This window comes from Vipera ursinii, assembly GCF_947247035.1.
Source record: "Vipera ursinii genome assembly, chromosome: 1".
Lineage (NCBI taxonomy): Eukaryota > Metazoa > Chordata > Lepidosauria > Squamata > Viperidae > Vipera > Vipera ursinii.
In genome coordinates, this window is record NC_139512.1 from 69365307 (window position 1) to 69390647 (window position 25341).

The 25341-nt window shown below is 39.1% G+C and overlaps 1 protein-coding gene across 5 annotated transcripts in view; it reads left to right on the plus strand.

Annotated features, from left to right (window-relative positions):
• DPF3 (double PHD fingers 3) overlaps nt 1-25341 on the plus strand; it is a 243983-nt gene that overhangs the window by 27686 nt on the left and 190956 nt on the right. Inside the window, exon 1 of one of the 5 annotated variants that reach the window (XR_014490963.1) lies at nt 14800-14958. The exons of the other annotated variants lie outside the window; for them this stretch is intronic. The gene's annotated coding sequence lies outside the window, so the exon portion shown is untranslated. Of the gene's footprint in view, nt 1-14799; nt 14959-25341 lie in introns of those variants that run through there. 5 annotated transcript variants of the gene reach the window in all.

Genomic DNA, 25341 nt, shown 5'->3' on the forward strand with positions numbered 1-25341 from the left:
TCTATCACAAACCAGGGGACCCTAGGAATCCTTCCCCTTGCCCCTCCTTTCCCCTCCTCTCATCTCCTCCCCACCCCTCCTTTCCTTTCCTTTCCTTTCCTTTCCTTTCCTTTCCTTTCCTTTCCTTTCCTTTCCTTTCCTTTCCTTTCCTTTCCTTTCCTTTCCTTTCCTTTCCTTTCCTTCCCTTCCCTTCCCTTCCCTTCCCTTCCCTTCCCTTCCCTTCCCTTCCCTTCCCTTCCCTTCCCTTCCCTTCCCTTTCCTTCTTAGTTGTAATCTTCTATATCAGGGGTCTTCAAACTTGGCCCTTTTATGACTTGTGGACTTCAATTCCCAGAATTCCTCAGCCATTCACGCTGGCTGAGGAATTCTGGGAGTTGAAGTCCACAAGTCATAAAAGGGCCAAGTTTGAAGACCCCTGTTCTATATTCTATGGTCATCATATCTATGACTGTTAATATTTGTCTTACTATGGATCATTTGTACAAATCTTGCTTTTTAAAGAATTTTTTTCCTCAGGAGAAAAGAGGTAATAATAGGACTCACTAGGTTTAAGAAGGAATACCTAGAACTAATCACAATTCAAGAACTGACAGCTCTTTGACTCTCCATTTAAAGTAAGAGTTAGGATTAGAGATAAGCTCTTATCTTTGTAATGTATCAAGCTGCTGTGTAGTGTATCAAGGTGCAGAACTTTTTTTTAAATATGGAACATATTTCTATAAACATCTCAATGGATGATAGTAGATTTTGCCTGGACTTGGAAGCTAAGCAAGCCCAGAGCAATTGGTTAGACTGGAGTGTAATAAGTAAAATAAAAGGCAGTGACAAGCCATTTCTGCAAAGTTGTTATGTAATTTTATTGGTCATATATTCCCCACATCTAGCTTGATTTCAGGGAATCTTAATTACATATGTTTTCTATAAGCAGTGGTTCAAATTCCAGTTTGACCAAAGCCAGGTATATTACACTACATGTCCTTGTGAAATATAAGAAAAATAAATTTCAACATAACTTTTAACAGAGGTGGTTTATCTAGATGGTATCTTATGCCTTGGTATTTGTTTAAATAAGGTATCTAAAAACAATGTTTTATTGTCTAGTTTTATTATCTTTGAGCACATGTATTTTCATAATGCAAGGCTTATCTCTTGTTAAGAATGAGCATTTCTGACATAGTCACAGGCTATTTTATAATATTGTCCATCACATTTTAGCTACTGTCAACTCGTTTTAGACTTTTCTTTTGTTAGAAGTCTGACTATTTTTTTTGTCTATTAAATAATCTAGGAGAAAACTTCCCTTACATATTTATATCAGTATTTGCAAGAAGAGCACCTTTCCCCTCTTTGCATGGCATCTTTAATTGAATACTGCTTCTGTGCAGGCTGGGAATGAATCGGAAGAAACATGCAGTTTTTCTCTCCTGAACATTAAGTTTCTGCTTTTGTTTTCCTTGCAACCTTATCCATTGAAAGCATTTTTGGGTTCTTCTGTCTCACAGTCTGTCTTCAAGGTTAGCCATTGCTAAGCAACCAGCACACAAAGTTCAAGGCTGGTCAGCCAAGTGCAATGCATTTCCCAGGTTATCTCTCCGATATGAAGTTAAGGGTGACTGGAGTTGGGAGGGGGAAGCGGCAGCCCTGGGCGAAGGAGGAGGAGGGAGTCGTCGCTGTGACTTTGAACAAGGTTCTGGCAAGAGAAGAGATTTCAATTCCATCGGAATGGTTCTTTTCTTCGGTAATGGAAGGAAAGGTAATGGAAGGCTGAGCTCTGCCCCATTGTATTAATTCCACCCCTGCTAAACGTTCCCAGTTGTCCAGCGATCACACAGGACTCTTCTGGAAAAGAAGCAGTTGCTATAGGGTTTGGAGTTCAGCTCTCCCAGCAGACTTTCACAGTCACAACCCCCTTGTCAATCAAGAGGTGCCAGCACTGAGATCTCATCTTCATTCTGTGTGTATATAATTATATAAGTGAGGTTGTACACATGTTATGTGCACGTTTTACTTGCCATTTAAAATTATTTGACATGGGTTGGGTATCACCCCCCATCATTATCAGCAGCAGCACCAATCACCAATCATCTCCATATTTTGGGTTCTAGATAGCTTAGTATTAAAATGTGTAAGTGAACAATGCAATTATAAAACCCTGTTCATTGGACCTATGTACAATGTGAAAACACAACTGTTGACATTCATAACGATTGGCTTTCACGCATATAGTTCTAGGCACAGAGGTCAGAGACCAGGAAATACAGAGTTAGTGATTGTGTCTGCATTTCCCAGTCCACATTTTCCAATTCACAGTGGTTACACAAATACATGGGTTTTATTCTGTTAGTCAATCTAGTTCTTGGGCCAGAGTCTAACCAAGCTCTAATGAGGCAACTTGCCAGATCAAACTTTCGAAAGCAAATAATAGCATGGTGGTGATCAGATGTGCCAGAGAAACCTATCCCAACTGGGTGCGGTTCTGATCTATTGAGACTCAAAGCCACATACACAACTGGAGACCACCAGTTTGGGAAGGGTTACATCCAAACACCACTGTCCTATTTGCTATTTGATCTGTCAAGTTGCTTTAGCAGATGGAACATCATCATTCCTTTAAATAAGAATGATATAACAGGCAAAGTCTTTAAACATCTCCTGGTGATTTTATACTGGACACATCCATGTCATTTTCTTGGCAGCAATATGGAAGTTGCTTACCCTTGCCTTCTTCTGGGTATTTTTGTTGTTGTTGTTGGTTTTACTTCCCCAAAGAGCTAATTTTGCCAAGTACTGATTGTCAAGGTGTGGTAAGGGAGAACAAAACTGCTGCTGTGATTCCTTCTTTTAGAGAGCAATTAAAGTCCAAGCTGATGTTAGAAGAAGAATGACAGAGGTTGATAGGGACTGATTGTGGATCACAGTGAGAGACCTTATTTTTCAGCCATGCAGATCTTCTAAACAGTGTGTAGTTCCCATACAGTCTGCTTATGTGGGATAAGAAAACTGTTTTTTTCCCCTCAGGGTTCCTGATTGCTCATGGAGTTTTTATCTGCATAGAGATCATACACACCAACCATCAAGTGCACGAAGGTGAAGGGTGAGGCTTGCTGCCAAGTATATTTCTCCCTTCCCCCTAAGTACACATTTATTCTACTTGCTTAAAATGTTTGCATTGGACTCATAACTCCATTGCTTCTGGAGCAATCATTCCTTCGAATATAGGGATCCTGAGAATAAAAAAATTTCTACTACATTTATTGGTCTGTGATGTTGTCAATTTAAATTGCCATAATTTTACTGTTTCTTGTATAAAAATGCTCATCCGAATGGAGACATAGCTTAGAGGTAATGCTCAGGATCTAAAAAAAAAAATAATAGACCACGAGTTTAGTCTTGCCGTTGTTACATACTAAAGCAAAAACAAATGAACAACAAACATCTACTTTACTTTTTGCTCATTCTACCTATAAAACCAATTTTCCTTTTTTCTCTCATCTGATATGTAATAAAGCTATTTTGAGGCCTTCGAGATGACTTTTTTTATTTAGAATATAATATTTTACATTCTATATAAAATTTTATATTCTATATAAAATTTATATTATGTTTATATAATATAAATATATATGATATATTTATTGGTAATCTGGATGATACCAATGTCATTCAGTACTGATCTCATCCTTTTGTTTTTCTTTTGTTTTGCATTTCCCCCCTGATTTAGAAAAATGAATTTCTGCTCTTAGAAGATGCATCTGCTGTGGTGACACATTTGATGTGTTCACTCACTGTATTCAAATCATACTTCTATACTAGACATTTCAGAGGACATGTGATACCTGAGTAATATCAGAGGACATATGTGTTTTATTTATTATAGGTAGATGTGTGGCAGGGCAGGAAAAAAAAACCCCGCTGGTGTCTTTCTGTGATGAGAGTGTAATGTGTTGTTCTCCCTCATGCCAGTTGTAGAAAGAACCCAAAAATGATTTATTCCCCCCAATTCTTTGTCAAGTGATGGGAAAATCTGAAGGAACAGAAAATCTGTTCACGCATAATAGGATGACATAATAAAGTTGGCTCTAGGCTTAGCTGTGTGTCTCTGGGTTCAATGTTTGCTGTTTGTGGTGTGCCCACTTGTAGCATGGAACAAACTCTGTGTGGGTTGAATGAGTCTTTTGCATTTGGCCAAAATAAAACATTGTCTATATTTTGACACTCCAATTATTCAGTCTTCCCTACAACACATTTGGATGAAAGAGAAAGGTCAAGGAAGGCAGCCCTTATTCATGTTCCCTCTCCCTAAGAAAGCCAGACCTCGGAAAAATAAAGCAGGGTAGCTGGTTAATGTTCTAGTACTTTCAACATTCCTGTACACCATGTGCTGATTTATTGTGCCGCATGTTCTACTCCTAGTGCTCTAATCATTGGCTGATTCTAACAACTTGTGTAATGGAAAGGTCTTTTTTTTCTGCTAGCAAACCCTGGGAACCTTGTGACTTTTTAATGCTCACTAGATCAATGAATATTTTAGAAACTCCTTGCCTAAGTGACCTTCAATTGGATGATCAAACCTTTCTGCTCATTCTTTCTCTCCTTCTCTGAAAGAGAAGCTTGTAATTAGACGAAATGAGGACAGGCTATGCATAAGTATCTGCTTTGCTGGGATTCCTGCCCAGAAAGGAAGTAAATAAATACTTTGAGCTGGTCAAAATATTTTGCATCTTTTGTATTATTAATAGGTTTATGGTTTGACTGTGGAAGGTTGTAGAGTTTATATAGAGCAGTGATTATCTTCTGTCTATCTATCTATCTATCTATCTATCTATCTATCTATCTATCTATCTATCTATCTATCTATCTATCTACACACACACCACATACACATACAGAGCAAGAGCTGCTGACTCTCAGCAATCTTTCCAACAGACTGATTTTTTAAAAGTAATAATACCTGAGATATATATCCTATATTAAAAGCCATGGTGGCGCAGTGGTTAGAATGCAGTATTACAGGCTAACTCCAGGAGTTGAATTCTGAATGGCTCAAGGTTGACTCAGCAGTATACAAGATGTGAGAATAGTACTGTCTACTAATAGCAATAGCAATAACACTTAGACTTATATACTGCTTCACAGTGCTTTACAGCCCTCTCTAAGTGCAGCATATTGCCCCCAACAATCTGGGTCCTCATTTTACTGACCTTGGAAGGATGGAAGGCTGAGTCAACCTTGAGCTGGCAGTTTGACACCCCTGATCTAGGCTAACAGAACAACCTTGTACAAGTCTGTCCTTAAACAAAGTGAACACAGGAGCAATGGGACAGTCACAGGGAAGTGTAGCCTTAGATTGCAGTTTATGTAGCTGAATTTCATTGAGTTCAGCTTTTTCAAATAGGACTTCAATTTTTATTTTATTTATTTTTATTTTAATCCCATTTATATCCCGCCCTTCTCCGAAGACTCAGGGCGGCTTACAATCTAAAGCACAAATCAATGTGCTTAGCAATAGCCTTCATTCTATGTATATGCCTGCTTATTAGGGCTTTCGGGGGGCCCCAAGCGGCATTATTACAAAGTCAGCTTAATTGCCCCCAACAATCTGGGTCCTCATTTTACCTACCTCGGAAGGATGGAAGGCTGAGTCAACCTTGAAGACATGGATAGCCATAGTTCTATGCATGTAGGATCAGGTCTAGGCCTATCTAGACAACACTCTGCCTCATATGAGAGGCCACCAGCACAACTAGAAGACCAAGGTAGCCTTTCTCTCCAGTTGCTGCTCCTGTGCATTTAACCTGTAGAGGCAAACTGGCCTATTTCTGGTGGTAACATCCAGGCATCAAGGTTAGTAACCATAGATAGACTCTCTCGCTAGGATTTGGTTTAATCCTTTTTTAATATCACTCAAATTAGAATGCAAGTGCCTTACTGCAAATCAATACACACTTACATGAGAAGTTTATTTCTCAATAGAAATGTTTACAGCTATTCCCTTGACAGCCAACCCAGCATATTGGTGCATTTTCCCCAACATTTTCCCTAAATGATGCAGCTCTTACACAGAGGAGCGCAGCTGGTGTTTATCCAGACCTTTGGAGATGCCTCCCTGAAATCTCCAAATTGTTATATTTAAGCTCCAAAAAGGAAATTATTAAATATAGGTGTAGAAAATAATCAGTTAGTTTCATTTAATTTTAATTACATGGGAAACAAACTTGGGTTTTCCCTTGGCCACTTTTCCTAGTTGTTGGGATACCACAGCAGATTTATTTTATTTATTTATTATTGGGACTTATATGCCGCCCTATCTCCGGAAAGACTCAGGGCGGCTAACAACAATAACATACAATAAAGACAGAGGTTAAGATAAAAATTAAAATTAAAGGCCTCTGTACAATAAATTAAAATTAAAATAAATTAAAAAATTAGAGTTAAAAAATTAAAAACATAATTAAAGTCCCTGTCAGTCCAGGTCAGCCAGGTGGAAAAGGAGTGTTTTGAGGCCGCGGCGAAAGGACTGGAGATCTTGGGCCATCCGAAGCTCATGGGGGAGCTGGTTCCACAGGGCTGGCGCTCCCACAGAGAAGGCCCTCCCCCTGGGGGTCGCCAGCCGACATTGTCTAGCCGACGGTACCCTGAGGAGGCCTTCTCTGTGTGAGCGTACTGGGCGATGGGAATTCGTTCCCGGCAGCAGATGGTCCTGCAAGTATCCCAAGATACACGCTGCCATCAAAGGCAAAATGTGTTTCTTGCCCCTCCCATCAAACATTATGCACCTCTGTCATCGCTGAAGGGCTGAAAAGCAGCTTATTATGTGAAAATGGACATTGAGATTTGTTAATTGTGTATGAACATACAGTAGCCTAAAAATATCAAAATCCAAATTCTGAAATCCTTCATCAGGAAGTACAATAAATAATATTCTAAACATCAAATAAGCAGCTTACAAAGAACTTTCTATTATTAGGGTACCATCATTAAAATGATATTTCCGGCTGTGGTAATTATTTTTCTGTTTTTTTTATTTGGTTAATACCTTGGGTATCTGAAAATCTTTTGGGGGGGGGGGAAAGCCCTGCAGCTTTTAATACATGCGTCAATGCATAGAGAGGAAGATACACTGAGTTATTTTGGTATTTATCCATCAATTTTTCTTGTCCAAACCTACTCACTGAGTTAGCCTCTGAGTTAGCCTAATGATTTACTTTTATGATCACCACTAAATGCTATAAATCTTAGTTCCTTTCCAGAAATTAAGGATGTTTTTGTTTTTGATGAAGAGTACAATATTTCTTTTTTCTTTTTTGTCTGTGCATGCAAGCATCTCAGCCTTCAGCTCTGTGGGAGGTCGAGGCAGGGGCAAGTGACACATTGTGTGTAATGTGTGTCATTATGACAAACCCACAACTTAGTACTTATGTTCCAACATCAGGATATAAGAGCATAAGGGGAGAGAGGGTTTTTCACAATGTCACCGTAGTGGATGTCATTATTTTTACATCATCTCAGTTAGCTGTGGACGCCTACTGTCTCAGCTGTCACTGCTTTTGAGTTAGTATAAGTATATATTTGTGCAATATATAACTGGAAAGACTCCCCTCTTCTAAAAATGGATTGATTTTCGTCATTTTTTTTTAAATTGTCATTTGATTGTGGACAACTCTAATTGATCAAAAGACTTTAACTGCTTAATTTGAAGGCATTTCAACAGAAAGGTGTTCTACTCCATGATTTGCATCTACACCCCTGTGATTTCAGTCTAGCCTAGTTATGGATAAAATTGACAAGATCCTGTCAGTTTCCACTTCTTTTCTCCAGGGAATCAGTGCAAATACAAAGGGTTTGTGCTGGAATGTATATACAATTGTGACATTTTGTTTCTTGTTCTTATTGTTTCAGAGTTGGCAGAGGTAGTTCTTATTGTGGGTAAATTCCAAACCACTTTTGAGGGATTGGGAGTGGAAGTTGTAGCAGCATAGAAACATCCAAAGCAAAGAATTGGGCCAACACTTCAATCCTAGACCTATTTTTTTAAAAAAATAATTAAGAATTTCAGGGGAGTGTTCTTCAGTGTTAGTCATGAACTGGGATTTCTGCTTATGAGTTGTATCTGCCTAACTGCAGTGTACAAAATCTACACCCTATATAGCTTCTTTTGTGAACTCATCCAAATGTGTGGCAGAGAATTGGGAGAATGCATGAGGTAAACAAGGGAAGCTGCTAGGTAGAGGAAAACCAAGAGTGAACATTTAACACATTTTAAAGTTTTTGAGAGAGAACAAAAGGGTGAACAATTCACAGATGCCTATTGCACACCCAACGCACAGTTGAGTTTAACAGGTGGTGCCGCTTTCAGAGAAGGGCTATAACTTACAGGATATCAGTAGCTTCTTAGTGATTAAAGCAGCTCATTTAGCAGGCAACATAATAATAATAATAATAATAATAATAATAATAATAATAGTAATAATAATAATAATAATAATAATAATAAGTTGGAAGGGACCTTGGAGGTCATCTAGTCCAACCCCCTGCTCAGGCAGGAAACCCTATACCATTTCAGGCAAATGACTGTCCAGTCTCTTCTTAAAAACCTCCAGTGTTGGAGCATTCACCGCTTCTGGAGGCAGGTTGTTCCACTGGTTAATTGTTCTAACTGTCAGGAAATTTCTCCTTAGTTCTAGGTTGCTTCTCTCCTTGACTATATAGTATCTTCTAAAAATTGTAGTGATAATCAAGGTGTGTGAGCCTGATGGGCCTCCTGGTTGTAAAGTCCTATCTTTACAGAGTACACAAGGCCGCTGTCTTTTGCCTGCTCCTTCTGTCTTTCTCTCTGTTTATCTATTCTTTAATTTTTAAGTTCCAAACAACTACATCAAAGAATGTGGATCCCAGCATGATACAAAGTCCACTATTTCAGAAAGGACATTGATATGCGTACAGACGTTGTTATACTCTACATTATTTAGAATATCCTTTATAGACTCAATTTAAAATTTCAGTGACTTACAATGTCCCATCTAAAAGACTTCTGAGTCCCATCTGTGATACGTGCATCACTGATTGGAAATCTCTGCCTTATCTTATCCTGATTCATTTATCTCTGTGTTCCCCCACATTTCATTTATGTCACAATAAGTAACCTGTGTCATGCAATCCAGATCTGAATTCTGTGTTCATCGGAGCTTTCTCCAAATCCCCAATAAATGGGTTTAGGATGTGATGATGTTACCTAGTTTGGGTAATGAAATATCTGCAAGAAAACAACCAAGCCCAGAGATCACCAAGGACCCCAGATTTTGAATACTTCAGCAACCACATGCAGTCAGTCGTTTTTCAGTTGCTTATGTAGAAGGAGGAATGGTTTAATTTTATTTATTTATTTATTTATTTGAACTTATTAGCTGCCCAATTCTATTGGACTCTGAAAATTCAACTTTCTGAATGTTGTAATGCACTCTTGAACTTTAAAACAGATATTTAGCCTGATTTCATTTTTCTATGAAGTGAAAACTTACGGGAGCAATTCAACAGCTTCTGATCACATTTCACTGATGTCAGTTCTGGAGCCATGGCAAGATTTCTACGTGCGTGTTTTTTAATTGTGCAGTAAACTGAATCTAAACCTTGTACAGTTCAAGAAAGCTTTTAGTTGAATGGCTCAGGAGACAGACTGATTGCCTGTTATGTTTTGTGGAGATGTCTCCAGAGAGAAGCATGTTAGATCCACATAAAATTGAGAGTAATATATGAGGGGCTATTACAGCAGGCAGATGCTCAAAAAAGCTTCAGATTCCTATGGAAATTATAGGAGAGGAAGCACAACCTGTTTCCACATCTGGACCAGCTCCCTTTCTCTCTCACTTTCTGTCCCTTCCCCCCAGTGACTTTCATTTTTAATGTTATCTTGAAGAAAATGCAGCTCACTAGCACATAATCTCTTGTTGCATCTTTAAAAGTCTCTCTCTCTGAAGCCATTCTGTAACATATAGTGTAGGATGATTTTAATTATCTGTGTCTCTTTTTCAGTGTATGCTGTTGTAAAACACTCTAAATGCCCTCCTTTATCCCTCTACTCTTTTATTCCTGTTGGTCTTTTATGATTCTTCCCTGGTGTTGATTTTGATGCCACAAACTCGATTGATTTCCTGAGATTCACAGATTTAGAGTTCTATAGCTTTCAATAAGAAATTGAAATAGTTGGAATAAAATAAATAAAGCTCATAAAGCATCAATTGATATACTTAAACAAAACAGCAGCATTAAAAATGACTACGGTATTTCCCCCTATGCTAGCGATGCCAACAAACAATATTGGTAAATATCTCAAGTTTCCCTTACTTGTCTCCAAGACAGCTGGGGAAAAAGTAAAAAAAAAAAAACCCCGAAGAAAGGGAGATTTTGTTAATGTTCTTTTCAGATGCTCTTTCCTTAGAGATTTTCCTCGTGGTGTTATGACATTTTAAATTTACATGAAACGTAGGAATCTGTGAGCTAAACAGGTTATGGTTTTTTCATCATAGGACTTTCCTCACATCCAGCCTCTTCTGCTCAGAGCCATCTTTCCCTTGCTAAGAAACCCTAATATCATTCATAGGTAGTCCTTGACTTAACAACCATTCTTTTAATGTTCAAAGTTACTGCGGCACCGAAAAAAGTGACTTACGATCAGTTCTGACACTTACGAGTTTTGCAAGCATCCCCACAGTCCCACTTTGGGTGGTTGGCAACCAGGATGTATTTGCACTGGTTGCAGCATTCTAGAATGGGAGCTTCTGGTAAGCAAAGTCAATGAGGGAAGCCAGATTCGCTTTAATTGCCGCATGGTTTACTTAGCAATTGTAGTGATTTGCTTAATAACCGTGGCAAAAAAGGTCATAAAATGGGGCACAACTCAGTTAACAACTTCCTTGTTTAGCAGCAGAAATGTTGGGCCCAGTTGTGATCGTAAGTCAAGCATCGCCTGTATGTGTTGACCCGATACCTGCTCTTCCTGGAGCATGATTCCGCGGAAAACCAGCTTTGCAGCAAAATGAACATTTGCAAATCTGCATGACATTGCTCTCCTTCCAAAATGCATATTCATATCTCAATGTAATTCAGTAACAATGCAGTTGTTAAATTATTACCATGAGGATTAACCCCCAAACAGACTTTTCCTATGGTGGTTCTTTTGAAGCTTAAAAGGGCCCTTTTCCACAGATGTGAACATGCGGCTCTGTTTCCACTCTGTCTTCTGAAATACTCACTCCCCAGTCATCTGAAAATACAAGAACTAGTAGTAATTCTCTCCAGGTCTGGTGACACCTGGAGAAATATTCCCATAACAAACAAATCAGAGTTTTGCAGATGTTCCCATCCTTTAAATCGATAAAAAGAATGTGCTTCACAGAAGACCTCAGATTGCTCGTGGAGAAGTGATTTTAATCCTCCAGTACCTTCCTGTCCAAGATACGTTACAGGCATCTCTTCTCTGCTTAACTCAGCCAAAAGGAAGCCCATGTATTATTCTGGACAAAAATGTATTTAAAACATACCTCTTATCAGATGTATGAAGGTAAGACTCAGTGGTGGGATTCAGCCAGTTTGTACCAGTTCGGCAGAACCGGTAGCTAATTTTTTGTTGCCCAGGCCCAGAATGGACGTCTGGAAGCAGCATCCACACAGAGAACCGGTTGTTCACATAGTTGAATCCCACCACTGGTAAGACTGTATGCATCTATACTTCTAATGAACTTTGGATAATGTTATTTACATGTATCAGTTATGTTTCAAAATTTTGCATGGGCACATATTTTCCTAGTTTTTCTTGTGGCTTTTTTTTAATCTTGCGAAAACAAAGGAGGGAAAATAAAGAAAAAACTCAACATACTGTAAGTCTGTGCATATCTCTGCAGATGTAAACTCTATTGAAGTCAACTGAATTTATTCTATGGAAGTAATATTGGACGCATAGCTTACAGTTTTAGGATCACCTAGAGGCCTTCCAAACTTTAATTGTGCTTCCAAAGCCTTCGAAAATATAACCTGCCAGTTTGTAATGTGTGACAGGATAGTTGCTAAACACATAGGTAGTAATCACTGCAACATTATTAAATTAAATTTGAATTAAATGTAATCAATTTAAGTTTCCATTTATGTCTTTATCATAATTCTATTCTTTTTTTAAAAAAAATTGCATTCTCCAATAGGCAACTTAAAAGTAACACCATCCCCAAACAGATATTTCAGCCTAGAGAAGTATGTGAGAGATGCCTTCTTCTTTTCACCCTGTGAGATGCTATTTATTTCCACCCTCATATTTAGTATCACCTGTAAAGCTGTGATTTCCAACCTGATGTCCCCAAAATGTCTTAATATTGCACCTAATACAGAGCAGGGGAAGGGTGTACGGAGACTTTTGACAGAGGGATCCTGAGAGGATTTTTTAAAAAAAAAATTGGTAAAAGAAAAAAGTTGCAGTGGACTGGTCAGGTGGTTATATTCAGGTTAGGTGGGGAAATTATTTCTAGTAGAAAGTCTCCTGGATAGCTATCAAATCTTGAAATAGAAATTTTAATAGGCAATATAAAGGTGAATAAAGGGATCAAATACTTTAGACTTATAAACTAAGTCAGCTTTGGAAGGCCTCCCTCAATAGAATAAGAGAAGCTAATAAATGATAGAAAGCAGTGCTTGGAATAGTTCATATCTGTGTACTTTTGGTAAATGCTTTCTTTCTTTTATACGTCATATCTACAACCATTACTAAATTGATGTCTAGTCATTGGATCCTTGTTGAATGCCAGGTTGGTGTGTAACAAGGCTGGCTTCATTCATGATCTTATCATGGATGAGGCTGCTAACCTGGCATGCTTAACAAAAGGTCCAGAAGGGGTCTAATTTCCTAGGATTATGCCCTCTTGGATTTTGGATTCTGCATCAGCTAAGACCCTAGGGAAGGGGTGGATCTTGTGTGATTTGAGGTTTAAGCCATTTCTGATACCATCAGCCATGGTATTGTTCTATATCAATTCTGGAAGTTGGACCTGGTGGCACTATTTCATGGTAGTGGGGCTGGTTTGGTCAGTGTTGATTTGTGGGGAGAGGATGCTCTCTAGTCCTTCCTTCATGGGGTTCTACAAGGGTTGTTTCCTCTCTGGTTCAACTACATGAAACCTCTGGGTGAAGTTATCCACAGATTTTGAATGCAGTATCATCAATATACGGATAATATCCAGTTATATCTGTTGAGTCCAGGCCAACCAAGTGAGGTTGATGAAATTTTGCTTTGGTGCTTGGAGGCTATGTGGGCCTGGATAGAGAGGAACTGATTCCAACTCACTCCTACCAAGATCAAGTGGCTGTGGGTATTAAGGCCACATGGATATGGGAATATTATATATCTAACCTTGGGCAGGGATACACTTACCTGTTCAAGAATGGCGAGTAATCTGGAGATCTTCCTCAATAAGCAAGTGGGAGTTGTGGTCAGGAAGGACTTTGCATGCCTCCATTAGGACCAGGATGCCTTTCAGAAAATCACTCATGCCTTGTGACCTTGGAACTTGACTTTTGCAATGTACTCTACATGGAGCTGCCTTTGAAGGCCACTCAGAAATTTCAACTGGTCCAGAATGCAGTGGCACAATATGCTGATGTAACACCTCTGCTTTGCAAATTGCATTAGTTACTAGTATGCTTCTGAATGTGATTGATTATGACCTACATGGCATAGGTCCTAATTATCTGAAGAACTGTTTATCCAGCTGGTATGATCTGACAGAGTTGGCAGTGACAATTTAACAGTGTCATCTGCTGAGATCCAAGAAGCATGCCTTCTCTGTAATGGTACCTGCTCCTACGCTGATAGTATTGTGAAAAGCTCCAAAGACCTGAATGTTCTTCCAGACCTTGGGTTAGATTGGGTGGGGGAGTGTTTGAGGGATGTTTGAAGGAGTAGGTGCTGGTAGCTGGAGTTGCCATCTGTTTACTCCTTTCTTATTCTTTGTTATTATGTTGTATTTCTTATATTCTATATTTTGTGTGGTTTTATTGTACATTACCCAGAGTCAGTTTGGAGTTGGGTGGTACCTAAATTGAATAAATGAAATGAAATTGAGCAAGGAAAGTCCAGGGAGAAATTGGCTTGCTCAAGGTGACCTTCTCCTCTACAGCTTGTTCATTCCAGATGACAGATCAGTTTAATATTCCTCAACCTGCTGCCCCTGAGGTAGACTTGATTTCTATCCACATCTAGTATGCCTAACCAGCAAGACCAGTGCATTTGCTGGGCACCTAGTTGAGGAAGGTTACAGCATTTGTTTATATTATTTTAAGTAATGCCATCTTACATTGCAATGGTGAAAACTCTTGTCCATGTTTAGTGGAGGACTGTTACCATACTTGTTGAAAAACCAGGCTGCCTTAATTTAAGTCAGAACTGCACTAAGTAAGGTGGGACAGATAAATGTGTGGGAGTAGATAAATTTGAACTGATTTACCTTTAAATTCATGTCAGATTAATTTCTCTCTCTCTCTCTCTCTCTCTCTCTCTCTCTCTCTCTCTCTCTCTCTCTCTCTCTCTCTCTCTCTCTCTCTCTCTCTCTCTCTCTCTCTCTCTCTCTCTCTCTCATCTATATCTCCTGTGTAGGTAATAGTTTTCCCCTTGTTCCCCATAAAACATAAAATTCAGTGGCAACTTGGAGGGTCTGCATGCAGCCATTGAATCTTATCTTATTAACCTCTACTTCAAGGTAACTGGAAGTGCTGGTTCTTTTTTTTCCTAGGAGTTGGAACCTCCTATTCCACTCTTTTGCAAATCATCTTTGGTTATATTTGGTTTCAGGACTGCACAGAGCAAAATAAACTTTATGAGTAAACTGTTTCTAGCTTCTACAACCTGCTCAACAGATGTGCTTATCAAAGTCAGAGACGAGCATTGCCTAACACAGCTGCTAACAACACATTGTCCATGAGGTAACTTTACAGGCATCCTCTGATAAAGGGCACCACAGTTCCCCCAGCAGTGGAATGGAGTTGTATGTATGCACTGCTTACATCTTGATGGTACTATTTCTTTATATCTTAATGTGTTTCTTACTGTTTTTTTAAAATCTCATACTAAACAAACAAAATTGTTTACTGAAGAATAAACAAATCAACAGGAAGGAACATAGTGCAGTAGAATAGCCAGAGCACAGAATGTTAAGCTTGAGGCATATCAGCAAAATGTTGGCAAGATTTTTAAGTCTTGGGCTTCCCTCTCTCACATGCCACAAAATACCTTAAATCTCTTAATTTAACCTACACTTTTTGCTTAATTTCATTGTGTATGCAATATATTAATGATGCATAAATATAGCTCCTATACATGGATAGGAATTGTCTTCTGTGCATGTAATAATTTGGCAAAGTTCAATTTACCCCAAATGTTAACGATATCTTACAGAACTCTGAAATCATAAGGTTAATTAGTGTTTTCTTATTCTGCTCTATTTCTTATACTGGGAAAGGGGAGGAAGTGGGAGATTACATAATTGCTGCAGAATATCTGTTAACACTGTACAAATGGGAAGATGGAATTCTAAAATGTAATGTCTAAAACTTTGACTCAAGTCTTGTGGCTCTCCCTCTCTAATTTTGCTGTGAAGTAAGTGGACAAAATACCCAGGCCTCTTTATGTGCTTGATATATGTGCACATAAAAAACAGGATGAGTTTTGTGGCACGGCTGCGGCTGCCATTTTGTCTTTTCTGACCACACCCTGCGGACACTTCTGAAACACAATCAAGGAAAACTTTCTCTTACTCTGCTGGATTCCATTCTTATTTGCAGACCTCATTTTATGTGACTGGTCTCATCACTGAAGCAAAGCCAGCTTTACAGACCGCAAAACTATTATCAAAAAATGTGTGGTGGTCCTGTTTCGAGGAAAATACCAGTATATATCTATCTGTCTGTCTGTGTCTGTGCATTTGTTGCTGGCAAGAATTTAGCCAAGCTATTAGCAGGAAGAGGTTCATTGCTTCTTCCTTGGGGCCCCTCACTCATAGCATCTGGGGCAAGAAAAGGCTCACTATCCCATTTGTAATAGCTGGGTGTTGAAATTGTACAGGAAGGAAACCACCCTAAGTGGTTTCAGGTTGATGGCTGTAGAATTATTTGTCAGTTCCTTGCTCACCTAACAAAATAGTAATATACTGTCGTTTGTTCCGCAGGGATGATGGAAACATGGAGTTTAACAAGTGCAGTGAAACAGAGGAAATGCACTTGAATCCTCTATGCATGCATAGTAATTTTATGCGTTTAGCCCCATTTCTGAGACATTATCTTTTCAATTACAGTAGTAATAGTATGAAGGAACTTTGGGATAGCGATGTGATTGAGCACAGGAATGGTAAAGTAGTGTACGTTATTTTTCTAATTTATAACTACATCTTGAAAGTTTTACCATTCTGATCAGGGTTCATATTGCACCAGGTATAAATCCAGCATAATGTGCCTGGACACATGTGAACAAGCACTTTAACCTTGCTCAGCTTTGAGAATCAATATTTTCCTCCTTCTCCCCATATGTACTTTTAAAACTTCTTTTTGTTTTCTTTCTACAAGCCTAAGAAATGAATGATTAAGCACGCTCAGAGATAAAGCCTTAAGACAGTGCTGTACACTATATTTTAAAAGAACAAAGGCAGCTTGTGTTTTTAGAGATTCTAACATTTAATACTTGTTCTTAATATAGAATAAGTTTTGTAGATGGCAGAGTGCATCAGGAACGGAAGTCATATTATGACAAACATAACCTCTCAATTTCCACTGGAACTGTGCTTCTCTTTCTGTAGAGGTTTTCTTCATTAAAGGGTTGTTTCTCAATACCGTTTCCCATTCTTCAAGATTTTGTTAAATTTGTATGATTTTTTTTTCCTTTGCAAACTTGTATTATACATTCTTGCTAACCATATGTTTGCCATCTCCCAAAATGATAGTTATAATAATTCTGTTGCACTAAATGCAGAGTTTGCATTTCACAAGCATACAATAACAAGGCAAGGTCTGGAAATAAAACTGCTATTATGGGCATAGTTAGCGTGCAGCCAGAACTGAAAAACTGAATGGATAAAATTCTCTGATTCCAAAAGGACCTCATAGAGTTAAAACAAAGGTACTGAATTGGATATTCAAATTTATCAGTAGCTTAGACTGTTAATCTATCAAAGGGAAAAATTACGTGTTTGATAAATCATAGTTCATAGTAGAATAAAATATAGGCTTACAAAATTATTTTTATATGCTGTAGATTAATAAGCTTATAAAATAGTATTCAAACGTAATACCATTGTTTGTATCCATTTTCTGAAATTGACTAGAAGCAGATTCAGGGCAATCAAAGTGCTTCTATAATCCTTTTGGTAAATACATCTCTTAAGCACTGAAATAGGATTACAGTATATTATTTAGAATATCTCTCATTCATCCTGTGAGGAAGGCTATTTAACTCTTTCTTTTAAAGGGTGAAAGAACAGATGAAAATGGTCTGCTAAGCATGGATGCCCAGTCTAAAGCTATTTAAATCCAGATCCTTTTAAGTAATTAAATAACAACAAATATTACAGCTTTTCTCAAATGATTTCTTTAATTTTTGTGCCTTCTTATACTAATTCCATGATATATGGAGGCCCTGTTTGTGATTAACCTAAGACGTGAACAGGGGATCTTTGCTCACAGCTGTTATTTTGAAATATTCTGGTTTTCTTGCTACTATTTTAGGCACAAAAGTGCAGATCAGACTGGCATGAATGCTAACCTTCTGTTGCCAAGACAGCCTTAGATGTCCTCCACCTCCTCCTCTGTGTTTGTCCTCCACCCACAAGTTTTATGTCCCTTGTTGTTTACAGGAGCTTCTGTATACTTTTGATTTTATGATTTATATGATGGGAGGAAGACCTGATTCATGATTCCCATTGGCTTTCTGATCACCTTGACCTAGGAAAACTGTTCCAAAGTTCTCATTTTAGGCAAAATTTTGTGATGTATTCCCAATGAAACCATGCCAGAACAGCTTATCATGTCTCATTGTAATGTTTTTCTGCTTCAGATTTAGGAGCCTAGAATAATTGTTTAGCTCTGTGCAAAATTACGATAACGCCTTTGTGAGACAGCAAAATAGCACTACAGAAGATATTCTGGGCTGAAATCATGGGCAGAATTTCAAAAGGGTTAGAATTAAGATTTCATATGTCATATTTTTCCAGCTCCTCTCAGCTATTCCTAGGTCAATCAGTCTTCCCCACGATGATGCCTTCCTGATACCTAAAAAGCCTTGATGTTTTGAACTGCTAGAACTACAGATCCAGTCTCTCTGGAACAAAAGTGTTCTAGATGATCCTGGCCCTTTCTTGGTTAATTACACACTGTTATGGCTTTTTTAAAAAAAATAGCTGATCTATCCACACTCGGGTGCCTTTCTCCTTGTCCAGGCATCCAGGAAGTTAACTTTCCATCTGGCTGGTGTAGTCCTTAGGCTGTACTATCTGGGTTAGGGTACAGGGGATCGGTATATTCCCCTCCCTGTCTTAGTGGATTAAGTTGCATCAGATTCAGCTTCTCCTTCCCATTGAATTTGAGTCAGCTTGTTTCTTTTGTATTTCTGGTCTTCGGTATCAAAGCTTGATTGGCATTTTCTGTTGTTATTCGTGGTGTGTTTTTCTCCGACTGTCCCTCTGTCGAAGTGTGATAACCTCTACTGTAGTAGAGCACTGCTGGTTTATTAGACCCATCACTCTTGGGTCAACTTGAGTTTGTAGTATGTTTTCTCATTTTTATTTATTTATTAGCAGAATTGCTATACTGACACATAGCTGTAAGAAGCCTGCATGCCAATGCCTTTGTGGTGGTTGGAATGGGGGGGAGGGTTCTTCTCCTTTTCAGATGACAAGATTGTTTTCAAGCAATCTTTATATATCTCACTAACCAATATGATGCAATAACATTCCCTCAATTGGACTGCCAGCTGCGATCAGTGATAGGTGATTTTATGGGAAAACAAAGTATCTACTTAAGGTATCAGAACCTTGTCTTGTTGATATGCTACCTTTCCACTTAAAAAGAGATCCTGAATTCTTCTTCTCCTAATTGGCAGGATAGAAGGCCAGACAGAGGAAATAGTAGAGTTGAAAACATTTTATCCGCTGTGTATGCAATTTCATGATGCAATTAGAGAGGATTCAAGCATCTATTATGAACTCTATAATAAAATATTGTGGCAAATATTTTTCTTTCTTAATTTTGCCTCCCAGTCTACTACTATTATTAGCAGCACTCTTAATAGTACTCCTCCTCAATTCCCTTATAGGGAAAATGCTTTGTAGCTCTTAATTTCATCACATATTATTAAAGAGAAGACAAATTAATGTGCCTGATAAACAGAGGAGCAGAGAAAATCTTTCTTGGTTAACCATGCTAGGAGAGTTGATGGGAAGTCCAAACATCTGAAGAGCTCTAAGATGCTGATTCTTGAATTATGAATATTATCATCATGAAATATAATTTTCTGAACAATGCAACACATATATTAAACTGGAGCTAATGTCTTCTGTCTGACAGCTTTCTCTGCTTGTGATCTGAGTATGGTACAGTAAATTAAAAGTGCAGGAGGTCTGAAACCTGGTGGACTTTGAAATGTTTGTTAGCTTGCCCAAAGCATAAGCATTTTCCTGGCAAGGCAGAATAATCCCTATTCCATCAAAACAGGATTAAATCTCTTCCCACTCTTTTCCAAAGTACCCTGGGGGCCTTTAAAACTCAGGCTGTGTCACAGAGCAACCAAGAATGCTGCTGACACCTACTAGAATGCAATATTGGCAATGTAGCCTGTAATCCTTGCCTGCCCTAAGAATGTACACATTCTGGCACAGGATCATTTAGAAAGTGGAGCTATGGAGGCAATCAAAATAACCTGCATCTATGTGTTCCCCTTTACAAGTACAGCTGTGGATATGTCTTTAGAAATAGGAGGAGAGATGAACTAAAAGATGACAGGAGAGATGAACCAAAAGATCAGAAGTTACAATCAAAGCGTCTGAAAAATGTAGAGTATAGTTGTTCAGCTGAATGCATAGCAGTCAGAATCTACTATAGATTTTGAAAAGGGGCACATTTTCTTGGGACTTCTCCCTTTTGCCAAATCCTGTGGCCCCTCATTATGCAGCTGCTCATTACAGACCCTTCTCAGGAAGGCGAAGCTTTTAAACTAAATCAGGATCTGTCTCATTGACCTGACACCTAAGAAAGGAAAGTTGGATGACATGATCCCATTGACTTATCAGTTGACACTTGACACCTCTGTAAGAAGATCCCTTTTGCAGGGTTGCTCCTGCTTTGCAGAGGGGGAAAAAAAATTCACCATAAGGACAATTTTTAGTTGTCAAATAGAGAAAAGAAAAGAAAAAAGAAAAAAGAAGAGAAAAGAAAAGAAAAGAAAAAGGCAAGCCATTAAAAAGTTAAGGGTCTGTAGATGTATTTTAAAATTTCTGAAAGTTAGATTATTGTGGATAGATGTAGTTAATTTAAACTAAAGCCAGGCAATAAATAACTTTTAGAAGAACTTACATTTATATGATTTAAGACATTCTCCCAACCTGGGTTCCCTCCATATGTATCGTCTAAAGCTCCCAGAATTCAAAGACAACAGAGAAGTGGTGGGTGACTCTAGAAGGTGTTTTTTTTAATTGTGCACTTCCTTAAAAGCAAAGTTTTCTCAGAGTGGCTTTTAACTCCAATATGAAAAGCACCATGTTGAAGAAAATTATTTTAGGGGAAGTAGGTTCAGGATAGACATTGTTAACTGCACGAGCTGTCAGCCAGTGGAATAGATTGACATGAGAGTTCTTTTCTACAAAAAGAGCTGGATGGTCATCTCTTAGAGAAGCACTAGTGGATCCTGCATCAAGGAGGGGCTTGGACTAGAGCAGGGGTAGGCAACCTTGGCTCTTTTATGACTCGTGGACTTCAACTCCCACAATTCCTGAGCCAGCCATGCTGTCTCAGGAATTCTGGGAGTTGAACTCCATGAGTCATAAAAGAGCCAAGGTTGCCTACCCCTGGCCTAGAGGATTTCTAACTCTATGATTCTATAATTCTATGAATAAGGAGATGCAAATATCTACTCAATAAACTGACATTGTTAAATAACTTGTATGGCACTGCAGGGATATGTTCTACTGAATTAAATCAGGCTTTTTTTTTTCTTACAGATATAGGGTCTTGATTGTTCCACCAATCTTTATGAGCTGAAGCCAAGTTAAACTGTTACCTGTAAGCATCTGAATTTTGTTGAAAATTCTACCTTGAAATCCAATGTATACTTATTTAGGAATTAGCTCCCTTAACTTCATTCTACTATTTTCTGAGGTCACCTGAAATAAAATCATAATGGGTTTGTGCAAAGTGTGTGCAAGCATGTGTGACTGCACTCTTTGGTGCATATATCACTATTCTACTTCACAATGACGAATTAATTCCATAAACTTCTGTTCTTCTTTAATCATCTTAGCTGCTCTTCTCTGAATTTTCTCCAAACTCTCAACATCTTTTTTGTGATATAGTGACCAGAATTGGCTGCAGTATTCCAGGTGTGGTCTTACTAGGGTTTTATAAAATGGTACTAATACTTTGCGTGAACTTGATTCTATGCCTCTGTTTATACAACCCAGGATGGTATTAGCTTTTTTGGTTGCTGCTACACACTGTTGGCTCATAGTCAAGTGATTGTCCACTAGGACTCCAAGGTCCCTCTCACAGTTACTGTTTTTGAGCCAAGTCTTGCCCAATCTGTACTTGTACCTTTGATTTTTCCTGCCTAAATGTAAAACTTTGCTTTTCTCCACATTGAAACTCATTTTGTTGGATAGGGCCCATTGTTCAAGTTTGTCAAGATCTTTTTGGATCCTGAGTTTGTCTTCTGGGATGTTGGCTACTCCTGTCAGTTTGGTGTCATTTGCAAATTTGATGAGTTCCCCTTCAATTCCCTCATCTATGAAGATATTGAGGAGTACTAGGCCTAAGATGGAACCTTGTGGTACCCCACTGCTTATGTCTCTCCATGAGGATGTAGTGCCATTGAGGACTATTCGTTGAGTACGGTTTGCCAGCCAGCTACAGATCCATTTGTTTCTAGTTTGTCTTTTGCAGTGTTTTTTTTATGTTAGGCTATAGTTTCTTTTTGTATGAAGACTGATGCAAAGTATGAGTTAAGCAGCTCTGCTTTCTCCCTGTTGCCTGTTATTTCTGTCAGGGGAGGATTATTACTCCCCTATCAGAGGAGGATGGACCATGGCTTATTCGCATGGTGAACATCAAAGAAAGAAATCTGAGGCGTATTCTACTGTAGCTTTTAATGAGAAAACAAAAGACCTAAACTGACTACATCTCTCATTAGGCAGAAGACAAAGTAAAAGTGAGAAAACTGTGAGAAACTTTTTCTAGACATGCGCACAAAACAGTTTGAAACCATAACATGGCTGGACATGTGAGATTCACTATGGTTACATGATAAGATAGTCACACAGGTGCAGAGAGCAGGGGAAACTGTACAGGTAGAAATGAGCTGCTGGCAAAAATAAAAAAACACGCAGTGACAATTTCTTTGCCATCTTCTCTCTTTAGTGGACCTACAGTTTCCTTGACTTTTTCTTGTTGTTAATGTGTTGGAAGAAACTTTTTTTTTATTATCCTTAATTTCTGTTGCAAATCTTACTTTGTTCTGAGCCTTTGCTTTCCTGACTTCATCTTTGCAGGTTCTGGCTGTCTGCTGATAATCGGCCTTAGTTCTTTGCCCCTCTTTCCATTTTTTGTATTTGTCCTTTTTGTCTTTCAGTTTGCCAGAGAGATCTTTGTGCAGTCATGCTGGTTTCTTCTTGAATTTCTTGTTTTTCTTTTTTAGTGGTATTGTGCTGATATGTTCTACGTAATTATGCCTATTTTTTCCTATCCTTTTTTCTGCCTGTTTGTGCTTTTTTGTGCCTTGTTATTTTTGTATAATAAAAGTATGTGGTAGTATGCCCTTTGGTTTTAAGAGAAAAAAATTGCAGTTTATATTGAAGTTAAACGTTAATGTTAGGATAGGGCTATTTAACGAAGGGAAGGGCTGCTTTCTCCTCAACAAGGAATTTGATTTTAGCTTTATGCTCTCTGCCTAAAAATTCGTCCCTGTCCTTCCTTTTCTTAATTTGTTCCTTATTTAACTCTATCCTCTCTGCCTTGCTTTTTTGACTGCCTTTCTGTGCTCGGCCAGTCTTTCTAGTTGTCCTCAGTTGCCTTCAGCTGTTGATTCATCTTTGACATTCAGCCAGGTTCTCTTGAGCTTCCGGTCGGGTCCTCCGCTGCTCCGCTGCCTCTGTCATGCTGCCTCGTCACTGCCTGCAGACCTCTCGGTCCAGTGCTGCCTTGTTACTGCCTGCAGGCCTCCCAGTTTGCCACTGCCGCTGGCCACTTCTTCTGCACTACCCCAGACACCTCACTGGTCCGCTGCTTTGTGCTGCCACCGGGTGCCTCCTCTGTGCTTCCCCCAGCCACCTCACTGGTCCACTGCTCTTTGCTGCCACCGGGCGCCTCCTCTGTGCTTCCCTCAGGCACCTCACTGGTCCACTGCTTCGCACTGCCGCCGGCCGCCTCCTCTCTACCGCTCGAGCTGCCGACGCACCATGTCACCCAGTTTGCTACACTGGTTTCTGCTTTGTTGGGCCGGGTTGGGTCGCTGGGCCACAGGGCCTTTCAAGTAGGCCTCCGTTGGCCTAGAAGTCTTCCAATGACCCCTTTATGATCTTGTGTGTCCACTCTGTTGGATGGGGGGGGGTGCTCCAGTTCCTCTTCAATGGACCTCCTGTCCCTTTGGTAGGCCTCTCGGGTGCAGCTGAGCCGCTCTCAGCAGGCAAGTTTGCCATAGGCTGCTGCCCTTGTTGCTGTCTTCCTCCTAATTTCTTGAATCTTTCCTCTCCTTTTCCCTTCTCCAGTCTTTTTTCTTTTTTCAGTGATCTGTCTTTCCTTCTGAACCTCTCCTTCTACCGTTTTGTCTTAATTTAATAGCAACTTTTCTCCCCTCAATGTGACCACGCTTTCTCTGTTGCTGCCATCTTAGACATCTAAAACAATTACTAAAAACATAATATGCATTTGGTAAAAACCTAACAGCAGAAATATTATTTAAAAAGTTGCTGTGTAAAAAATATTAACATGTTACTGTCATAAAGGGCCTGGGAAAATCAAATCCACTTGGCTTGGTGTTGAAAAGACAAAGAAGACACCTGGCACATCTCACTGCTTTGGGGGGGGGGCAATACCTGAGAAGGCACCTATAATAACATTGATGTGTTTAAACAATACATATAGGATTTAGCTAAGGGAAAGAAAGCTTTGTGGATTGGTTGGTAGTTTTTTTGTTGATCATTATTATGGCTCTCAGATTTTTTTCCCAGCAGGGGAGTTAAGGGCAGTTTAGACAGGACGCTGAAAGTAATCCTCTTCCTTGATGCTGGTGTTTTGCTTGGCTCCACCTCTGGATCAGTTTGACACCTGAGATAGCACTATGTGTTTCTGCAGCATTTCTTTTTTCTCTTCTCTTCCTGTTTGCTTAGAAGGCTAGGTGAATGGGAAGGTAAGCCTACTATACCTGGGCTGGAATAATCCATGTGACTGCTAAATGCCAGCAAAGAGACACAGAAAACTCCAGTATCTCTCCATCTCTGGAGGTTGCACCCCAAATATGCCAGCCTATTTGAGAGGGAGGAGCGATAAACCAGGCTATAGGTCCCCTATGAGGGAATGAATGTTAGCTGGTGCCCAAGAAGACCAATCTTAGTTCCTGGCTTAGGAAACCCTTAAATTGCCCAAGCACACCTTGATGAAAGAGTGCATAGAAGACTCTTGTCAGACAGAAAGGCAGTGCAGAGAGTGGTGAGGATAGCTGAAAAGATCATTGCAGTTCCCTCCCTTCCATCCAGGACATAGCATATAAGCATTGCTTGAGCAGGGTCCATAAGATTGTCTGGGACACTACACATCCTCTTCATGACCTGTTTTCCTGGTTACCTTCTGGGAGGAGGCTCCATGGTATCTGAAGCAGAATGAATCCAGATTCATTCACAGTTTTGTTCCATACAGTATTAACCTTGTGAACTCTAAAGCTTCCTCCTTCTGTTATGTATTCAAGATGAACAGTGATTAATATTTATATGTTACTTATATGTAAGGGAGGGTGTAGGTCTATACATATGTTGTATATAGTATGTTTTAAATGCGTATTATGTATGTGTACACTTTGAGAGGAAGCAACTAAATTTCATTTTTTTAATGTGTGCCATTGTG